This window comes from Amaranthus tricolor, chromosome 3, assembly GCF_026212465.1.
Source record: "Amaranthus tricolor cultivar Red isolate AtriRed21 chromosome 3, ASM2621246v1, whole genome shotgun sequence".
Taxonomy (NCBI): Eukaryota; Viridiplantae; Streptophyta; class Magnoliopsida; order Caryophyllales; family Amaranthaceae; genus Amaranthus; species Amaranthus tricolor.
In genome coordinates this window covers 5,458,275-5,469,124 of record NC_080049.1, presented here as the reverse complement: position 1 = coordinate 5,469,124, position 10,850 = coordinate 5,458,275, and the positions used below count along the sequence as shown (strand labels likewise).

General features: G+C 29.3%; 1 non-coding gene across 1 annotated transcript; it reads right to left on the bottom strand.

Moving 5' to 3' along the window:
* Positions 1-5,684: 5,684 nt before the first annotated feature.
* LOC130809531 (U5 spliceosomal RNA) lies at positions 5,685-5,800 on the bottom strand. The gene has a single exon (XR_009040835.1). It is a non-coding gene; the product is annotated as a U5 spliceosomal RNA (small nuclear RNA).
* Positions 5,801-10,850: the final 5,050 nt, after the last annotated feature.

The window sequence follows — 10,850 nt, the reverse complement described above, 5'->3', positions numbered from 1 at the left end:
GTACTCTAAACTATGGTATCCTTTATCAAAAAGGTGAAGAATGTCAAGTGATTGGCTACTATGATGCTGACTACGCTGGAGATTATGACACAAGACGATCAACAACAGGTTTTGTCTTTAGCATAGGATCAGGAGCCGTGTCATGGTGTAGCAAAAGACAACCTACGGTGTCACTCTCAAAAACTGAGGCAGAGTATAGGGCGGAAACTATGGCGTCGCAGGAGAGCACGTGGATGACACGTCTATTGAAAAATCTTCATCAAGCAGCCGGACAGGTAACACTTCATTGTGACAACAGGTCAGCAGTTTGTCTGGCAGAAAATCCAGTATTTCACGCAAGGACCAAACACATCGAAGTACATTATCACTTTATTCGAAAGAATGTCCTGCAAGGCGAAATCCAAATGAAGCTGACACCGACGGAAGAGCAAGTTGCAGACATCTTCACAAAAGAATTCAGTACGGGCAAGTTCCAAGACATGTGAGAACAACTTGGAATGTGTAGCAAGTCAGCGTTGAGGGGGAGTGTTGATGATCAACGTTGAGGCGCAAGTTATCAAGCCCAAGTCTATCAAGCTCAAGATCAAGAGAATTCTATAATAATAAAGAATGAAAATATTTTGGAATAATAATCTAGAGAATGAGAAAATATCTCAACTCTAGAATGTGCTCTAAAAATATCTAAGTATAAATATCTTAAATCTAGAATTTTCTTAGAAAATATGTTGTACCTAGATAGCTCCATTGGAGAAGTATAAATAGGTGGTCATGGCATGAGTGTAGGTACTAAGCAAGAGAGCAAGTAAGGGTTCCAAGTAGTGTCCTCTTCTAAAGTGTTGTAGTGATAGGTTAAAGCGTAGAAAATTATAAGTAGTAGAGGTGTAAGAGTTGTAAAAATACTTGAGAGTATAATAAAATTTAGTTCAAATATAGTGCCTTTACTCAACATTTTTATTATTTAGATTCATACAAAACTCTTTTTAAACTCAATTTATATTCTAAAAATATTTTTGAATTTATTTTATAAAGGTACAAGTGTGATAGTATGATTGTCAATTGCTTTATAAAAAAAAGGTCCACAAGAATCTTAAATGAGTAGAATTTCAAAAAAAATTTCATTTAAAGTACAAATCGTACGATGTATGGTACATATTATCGGTTAGTATTGTGTTAAGATTCTCTCTAAGACTCGCTTCAAGAGTAACAATAAACATACTTAGCTTTTAGTCCACATAAAAATAATGTGCACAATTTTTAATATTTTCAAATTTTCAATCAAATTGCTTAATTTTACAATTTTAATGGGATTGTAAACATTGTTCTAACTGGATAAAATAAGTCCGAACAAAACTTTTAGAGGACTAAATATTTGTAAAGAAATAATTCTTGCGTTTCCTTTATTCTCATTAAATAGAATATTTAAATTTTAGTGTAAAACTAGTCTAAGAAAATTGTCAAAAATATTAGGATTAATAATAATGAAAAAATGTTGAATATACCTGAGAAATGGTGATGCAATAATTATCCTTGTGATCCCTCTGAAATTGGTTGGAGACATATTCCTAAAATAAGACAATTCAACAAACTGATATAATTGAACATATTGTGCTTCCAATTAAGTCCGCCTCTACCCACGAAAAATATTCATATTTTGCTGTTGGTGATTGTAATAGTCTTGTCTTTGAATATTGGAATAAATATATATTAAATGGTCAAATCATTTAATATTGGTGTTTGATATATTATCTGGTCGGTTTAAATAACTTATTATTATAAGCTATTACTTAGTTATTTGTCAAATATTTCCTTTGATTTATTTATGTTAGCTTATATTCTAATTTACTTGCTCGACTTGGCTACATGGAGCAAAAATATAAAAAATATTTTTTTAGCCTTATTTATTTTATATTTGTTATTCATAAGTTTAAAGTCTTAAAACAAAAAATTAAAAGCAATTTAAACTAATGTAAACTATTATTTGAAGCTTTATAATATAGTAGCAGTGCCATTGAACAACTAGCACTTGGCCAGATTCCATCCTGACAATGTACTTTGCTAATCGAGTGTTATTAAGAAAAATGATTTCGCTAAAAGAACATTTTTTTGTTAAATTAGATTGAACTTATTGTGAATGTCAGCATCTTTATGGAAAGACATGAGGTGCACACACTTTATAAGAATATGGTAATGAGAAGAAGGTCTCCAATAACTTATAAAACACATGCACCATTTTTAATTTATCGATGTAGAATAAACCATCTCTAACAATTTGAGGCGTTTGATAGTGTGAATATTATAAAACTTCAAAAATAAGTTAATTAAAATTCCAACAAATTTAAAATTTATCACCATATCAAATGCTTATCAATATAATTAACATAATAATGGAGTGCTATATATCTCCATTATTATAGCTACATACATATGAACATCATGTTCATGTTAAATGTTAATTTCTTTTAAGAAAAAAATATAACCGGAAGGAAAGAATAATGATGAAATGTTTCTAGTTAAAGGTAATATTGAAAATTGATAAAGGTCACAATATTTAATAGAGCCCAATAAGAATTGAGTTGAAAAATAAAACAAATAACAAATTAATGATAGAAATAGTGGTTAAGATGGTTGAAAAAATAAGTCTATATATGAATGAATTTAATTAAAAGAAAAGGAGATTAGAGCGATCATTGTAAAAAAAAAAAAAAAAAAAAAAAAAAAGTAAAATTAATTGGATAAACTAAAAAACACTTAGAAGTGTGATGAGGTGTAACATCCCTTTTTTTTAGAAAAAATAATAATAATAATAATAAATAAATAAATAAATTTCAGAAATTTTAAAAATAATAATAAAAAAATCTCCCCATTAACAAATAACTTCCCACTTCTCCCTCTAAATCTTATAACTAACCTCACTTACCTATTATAAATTAAACCAATTATCCTTAATTCATTCACATTATTACTGACATTTCCTTTTTTTCTCCTACAAAGTACTTCCTCCATCTTCCAATTGCTTAAAATTTAGTCAAGAAAACGCAAGATTTCGATATTAAAGACAGCGGATTCGTAGACAAAGATTATTAGGAGCGTACGTTATCTAGGATCGCGTGACAAGGTAATATTCAATGTCCATCTAATTAGGACTATCCCGTTAGTATTATGTGCTAAGTGATAATTAATGTGTTTAAATGGGTGCATGATTTGATATGACATTATTTTGTATGATATTATGTTTTATATATTCTCAAATTATATTTTGTCAAACTTGAATTTATAATTATTATTTTGATAAAATTTATATTTTTTTATTTATATAACGAAATTAGATACGGTTTAATTTGAAAGAGAAATACTTATAATATTATTATTTTGATGAAAGTTATATTATTATTTTAATGATGTTTTTAAATGCGATTGAATTTGGGAGAAAAATATTATGATATTAATATTGCAATTGAATATTTTTTAGATATATTTTTCTTGGGAAAACCTATGATCATAAAATAAAATGTATAATGTATGTTTGATTATATGTTTGTGTGCTCGCGACTAATTATTAAAATATATTAAATCACGTAAAGTGTAACATGAGGGAAATGAAGCTCTTATATTTGTTGTGATCCAAGTATAAGGGTGATGAACAGGTTGCCCTGTTTGGTTAGTATAGCTGCCGACAGGTATTATTATTTCTGATACTTGATACGATGTTTGGTCTTCCTTCTATTTGTTGTGATCCACGTAGAAGGGGTGTGCACACTAGGGTTCCCTAAGACTACTCTGCTCGCCTTGAATTATTTGGGGTGACGACCTCTTGATGAAGTAGGTATAGGGGTAAAGCCTCGACCTACTGGCGTTCTCGTTCCCTCAAATTAAAAATTGATTATGTGTTTGTCATTATTAAATATCAAATTAATAAATTGGTTTATGTGATATTTTACATATTGTTTTCACAAAATGTTTCTTTTTTACTCAGCTATATATTATTTTTTTTTTCTAAAATTATTCCAATTTGATTATATTTTATTTTCTTAAATCATTTCAAACTTAATCGTTTTACGGGATGGAGTTGAAATTACTTAATTTTCTGATTTTGGGAGTTTTTCCCTTGTTTTTCTTACATTCTTATGTTGCAGGTTATTGATTGCGTGGGAATCGTGGAGTGAGGATCACCTAGAAACATAGCTTTTGTTAGAGTCGTATTTCAGTTTAAATTTTATCTTAAGTTGTTTAAATTTTATATGGACATAGATTGCGTTTCAGTCTTCTCTTATGTTGTAAGATCCTTTGTTGGATTAAAGTTATTGAGTTATTTCTTAGTCGTTAAGCCTTATTTTTATTTTATTAGAAATAGATGTGGCGGTAACACTCCCATGAGTAGGTTTTGGCTCATGTTTTTCATTAAAGGTGTTTTTAAAAGTTCGACCTATTCTGAGGGTGTTACATGAGGTGAGGTAGCAGTATCTTCTAGATCTTGATTAAACAAAGTATTGTTGTTGCACAACATATTATGATTCGTAGGTTAGCAGCATCTGATGATAATTAAGTGTTGTGTTTTTAAATTTTAATAGGGATAAAATGGGATTAGTAGCTATAAAGGTGTGAAAAAGTTAAGTTTAGTGGGGTAAATTGGTAAAATTAACATACTCTAAATAAAAATGAGACATTTAAGATAACTTGATCAAATAAAAAAATAAAATACTTAAAATAAATAGGAGAGAGTATTAGTTGTTTGATCAATTGTTCTGAACAAAAATAAGAACACAATGAATAATGATAATACACAAGTTTTTGAGTTAACATCTATGAAATGAAACACCTATTTTGAGTTAACATTTATGTATTAGAATCCTCATAATTACTTTTTTTTATTACTCATGGTAGAATTTTAACACCTACTTTAAAATATAAAATAAAATATCAAAATTTTTCGTATTAAAACTCCATCAAACAATTATAACCATTAAATTAAGTAACGAATCCACTATTATATTTTAAGTAATTGAACGGATCCTAATTCCACATTTATAGTACTATAGTTGTATTGTTTTGTGTAGAGGTGTTCATTCGGTTGATCGGGTCGGTTTCGGACGGGTGTTATTCGATTCAGTTGCATTTCGGATCGGTTATTTTTCGGCTGTGTGTTACAACGGGTCACACTCGGGTCGAGTCGGTTAGTCACGGTTCGGTTAGAGATCGATTATTCAAGCTATCGGGTTAGCATCAGTTCGGTGTCGGTTGAAGTTCGTGTCGAGTGTCAATCGGTCTCGGGTTGTCATCGATTACTAATTGGTTCGGTTTTTTCGGGTACAGATCGGGTTTGAGCTTTATTTTTCGAGTAGTTATCGGTTACGGATAACTATTGATCGGATCAATATCGAAATAAGTTAATAGTCAGGTTTTTAATTGATGTATGCTCATTTACTTACAAAAAATAATTACCTATTGTTTTATCAGATATAGCAGATAAGGGTGTCAAACAGGTCGGGTTGGGTCATTTTCAGGTTCGGATCATATATCAATGGGTCAATAAACCCTTAACCTGAACCTGACCCATTTAATTAATGGGTCAAAAATTGAAACCCCAACCTGATCTGTAGCAGATCGGATCAACCTGCAAATGACCCATTTAACCTACTTTTTTTTTAGGTCATTAAATTCATATATTTCAGGTCATTTGACCCATTTAACCTTAATTAAAGGCTTCCTCCAAAAATAAACGTATGCCACTTAATGCAGCGAGCACACGGTATTCTTTAGTAAAAGGCGAAAGAATAGTTCGCTTTGTGCTCACGGCGTGGCTGCGTAAGTTGGTATGAGATTTGTGGAAGTGATTTAAAGGATTTTTCTTTTATTAGTATCTTTCATAGCCGATGTGGGACAACCTCCTTTGTTATTGAAAGTCATCTTCAGCTGACAAATCCCTTAGTCGATGTGGGACAACTTCCTTTCTTATTGAAAGTCATCTTCAGCTGTCAAATCCCTCAATACATGGTAATTGGTATTATCTTAGTTTTACGAAGTATTTGGCAAATGTTGATCCGTCTTAAATTTAATAAATGGGTTAAATAGGTTTTTTTCGGGTTTAAATATTCAACTTGAACCTAACCCATTTAATAAACAGATCAGGTCGAGTTGACCCATTTAATTAATTGGGTCAAAAATCTAAACCCAAACCCGCTAATTTCGAGTCGGTTTCAGATTAGGTTAGCAGGTCGGGTCAGCTTTTGCCAGCCCTAATAGGCAGATCAATTTATTTCAATTAGTTTATATATATATATATATATATATATATATATATATATATATATATATATATATATATATATATATATATATATATATATATATATATATATATATATATATATATATATATATATATATATATATATATATATATATATATACATATATATATATATATTCTGTATGCAATCTCTTCTGTATAGAACTTGTGTTCTTCCTTTTTCTGTATTATTAGAAAACTGAAATTGGACTTAATTTGCTAAAATTAGGTGAAAATTTGATTCGGATTTATAACAGTTCGATTTACAATCGGTTCGGGTTTGTATCAGTTCGGGTTAAAAACAGTTCGATCTTAATCGTTTTAGTCAGGTTACATTCGGTTACGTGCATAATTCGGGTCGGATTTGACTCGGGTCGATCACTGTTCAGTTCGGGTAACATCGGTTAAGGTTTATATGTCGGTTATATAATTCGGTTGCAGTTCGAGTTCGATTTTGCCCTTTTCGGTTATCAAACAGTTCGAGTGAAGTATCGGTTCGGGTAATTGCGGTTCGGTAAACCTAAAAAACTTACATTTTTTCGGGTCGAATAATTTTCGATTCCGGGTCGAATTTTCGGGTCGGGTCTGTTTTGAACAGCTCTAGTTTTGTGTGTGGTTCCAAATTTGTGGGGCCCTATGATTGGTGATTAGTGTATAAGGTGCCAACAACGCAGGAGAGACGAGATTCACTTAATGTGATGAATTTATTATTTATTTATTTAGTTTAATTACTGACAACAAATAAGAGCTCCTCAAGGCCGAAAGTGATGATATTACAACTAAAATAAATGACAAATATAGGAGTATATAGCTGTATAAGAGCCAAAAAAATTAATTTTTAGACATAAAATTATAAAATGTTCAATCCTATTAAAAAATAAAAATTATTGTTCGACAGAATGGTGTATTTTGGAAGTCACCCAACTGACAATCCTACTATGTACAAACTAGCGAATGTATATTGTTTTCGTGATTGATACTGAATAGTGATAATGAGAATGATTTATAGTGTAAATTTTCACGATATGAATTATATTATTTATATAGTGATAAAACTTTGATTATAAATTTTTTTTTTTGTTCATAACTTTCAATTATTATCTAATACTACATTTTAAATGGTTTCGTATTAGAATGTATTATACAAAGAAAATGAGATAGTTAAAGGGAACCAAACATAACCATTAAACTTGTCAAAAAATTTTCTCAAAATTACGCTAATTTCCAACTAGTATTTTCCTTATATAGTAGATTGACTACCAAACAAACCCTAAATAGTAAAGAGTGATAATAGCTCATTAGCTTGTCAGTTCAATTCTACCAATACTATAAACCTTTAACAAAAAGCGAAAATAAAATGAATTTCAATCATAATTTTGAACACCAATTGAATTCTCAATATTTTTCCAACATAAATTCTTAATTGAGACGGTCTCTACAAAAGACCTTTCCTATATGAGTCGGCCCATATTTCAAATTTAAAAAAATCTCAAGAGAGAACCTATTACTCCGATTAAACTAGTTTGATATATATGACTCTACTTGTTCATTAATAATAAGATTTATATGAGATTGTCTCATTATAAAATAAGCACATATAATTAGTCAATTTTTCTAATTGATTATTTTAAAATTATAAAGGATCACTTTAAAGTTATAAATATTCATCTTAATATGATAAAAAGTGATTACTACTAGAAAATATTTATTATTTTTTTAATACCTACCCATTTTTTTTATGTGTAGGAACAATACTTAATTTGGTCATATAAAATATGTCAACTTCATAAAACATAATACTTCGTTGGTTTTGAAATAATTGTTATATTTTTCTTGTGGGAACTATTTATTATTTAAACTTATTTTATATATTACGGGTAATGTGTCGGTAAAATTATAGTCAAGTGAGATCTTGTTTGAATCGTCTAATCGCATACTTTGATAATACTAATTTTTTATAATTTTTAAATCTGTATAATTTAACATATAAATAAATAAAATAACATATTAAACTGCGTAAAAAATTAAATGTAGCAAGTATAATGTAACGGTATAAATGTGTTTACAAGTCAGTCGTTGAAAAAAAGGAAGAAAGGGATGCTTAATGATTTGGAGATGATAAGTACTGTACGACTTCACCATTAATCAAACTATAAATCCTTAATTTTTTATTGGCTTAATTAGTGATTTAGCAACTAATTATATTCAAACCCTTCTGACTTGGCCTTGTATTGATTTTTTTTTCCTTTTGAAAATTGTTATTAGCTTAGGACCCGTTTGGTATTATTGACGTTTTCTATTTTTTTATTTTTAAAGTCATGTGACATATGTCTAATAATAATTGAATATATATTCAAATTCATTGGGAAAAAATTTATAATAAATGAAAATATAGTCAAATTCATTTGATATTATCTTGTTTTTTTTTTTTTTTTTGATTTTCTTGTTTTAGAATTATCATGATTAATTTTTAGGTGACCAAGTTAAATTATGTAAAAAAGTATTTTAAAGATTGAAGAAATAAATATGAGAATTTTAGTGACATTTTTTATAGAAATGTACTTACAAGTTACAATGATTTTTCAAGAAACTTAGAAATGAAAGAGCAGGTGCTTAGACCGAACAATGATAAGAAACAACATAAAAAATGATGAAAAACAAAATATGAATAATAATAGAGATGACAAACAACAAACATAAGTTTATAAGGTATCTTGAAAACCTCCCCTCAAAAAATATTTTTATTAACAGATTCAATAATACATCAATGAATAAAATCTCATACGTGAGAACAAGCACTCAAGCCATATATCTTACAACGGAGATCACTCACAATACTAATACATAGAAGAAAAATTCTCTTGGTGTTTACTCTAGCCCTCTCACTATGAATTAGCCCTCTCTATATGTATTGTGTGTTGATTTTATGAAGTTTAAAGTCCTTTAAATAAAAGGCGTACAACCTTCTAAAATCCACACTTAACTTACTAATAAAGAAACCATAAATCAGAAATATAATGCACCCTTCAATGTGAAAACGTTAAAAACTAGCCGTTTGACTCCTAATTGCTGCCTGTTCGAGCCTAGGCCTTGCTCGTTCGAGTTACATCTTCTGAGACCCTTTTGCCTGCTTTTGACCAATGTACTTGGGTGAGCACTTAACTTACTCGAACGAGCATAGTGCCCTGGCACATTTTGCATTCACGTTGTCTTGTCCGAGCAACCTCTTTCCATACCTTGCCTCGTTCAAGGCATGGTCAAAACATCATTAAAAGTCTCTTGTTATCTTGATCAAAACTTCCCTTGCTTTGTCCAATGCACCCATACGCTCTACGTTCAATGCACTCAACTCCTTCGCACCCTCATCGCTACTCACAAATGACGTGCCTTGTCTTGAGTCATTGAGTTATTATCACCCCATACACTCTAAAGGAACAAAAAAATTTAGACCGAGTCTTAAATACAAATTTGTGTGAATCTTATATCCCACTAGATTGTACACACTAGTTAATTAAACAAAATTTACAATTTTGAATTTCCGTTAAAAAGATTCAATCTAAATGATGGATACAAAATATTAAATCAAAGTAATTATACTTCTAATTTAGTTTTAATTTGTTTTAATTATTGACTTTTTTTTATTTCTGGTAAAGATTCTGTCTAATATTATTTTATAGTTTAAAGAAGATTTCGTTGGAATATTTAGTTGACAAAGCATCGAATTTATGTAATAATAATCATGTTAATTATTAATAAATCTAACATCTCTCCCACATCTTTGTTTAATTCCCTTCAATCTCTGTCTTAATTGTCACTAAGTAGGCCCACTTAATTCTTCCTTAATTATCTGTTAGCCGTCTGTGAGTCTTCTTGCGTCACCTCACGTAGCTCAATAAACATTATGGAATGATGCAATGCTCAATGATCGTCCCTTTCAATTTACAACATATAACTTAAATTACAAGTCGCAAATTTAAATGACTACTTTGAAAAAAATTTCATAATACGTTTGAAAATGATGATTTCACTTAAAAATATAAATTTAACTTAGATTTAGTATTTAACAAATAAAAATATTCAAATTTAAATTTAAGTCAAATCTGTTATAAAAGTGTTTAAAGATAAAAATTTGAGGATGACTTTTGAAATCTTATTATTTTTAAATTCTTCATTAATAATTTTATAATTTAAATCTACAGTTTAAAATAAAATACTTATTTATTTCCAAATGCAACTTTATTGCAGAGATTGAGAAGACTCTTAAAAAATTTTCCCAACGCTTGTTCCTTATGGATCCTTCTAAAAAACCTGCAAGTTGACCAAATATACAACCAAATCGAATAAAGTTTAGTTACAAAGCTCATTCTATAGATGCACACAAGGGTACAATGGAGGTATGCGATAATAGGGTCAGTTCAATGAATGTGATGACTTTAAAAAGCGAGATTGAGTTAGAATTGAGTTTAATTTAAAATAGTTTTTGATTTTGTTTAAACATATACTATTTTTTGGAACATATATTGATTGTGTGTTGTTGGACTATTTGTTTAGATTATTTGTTGTA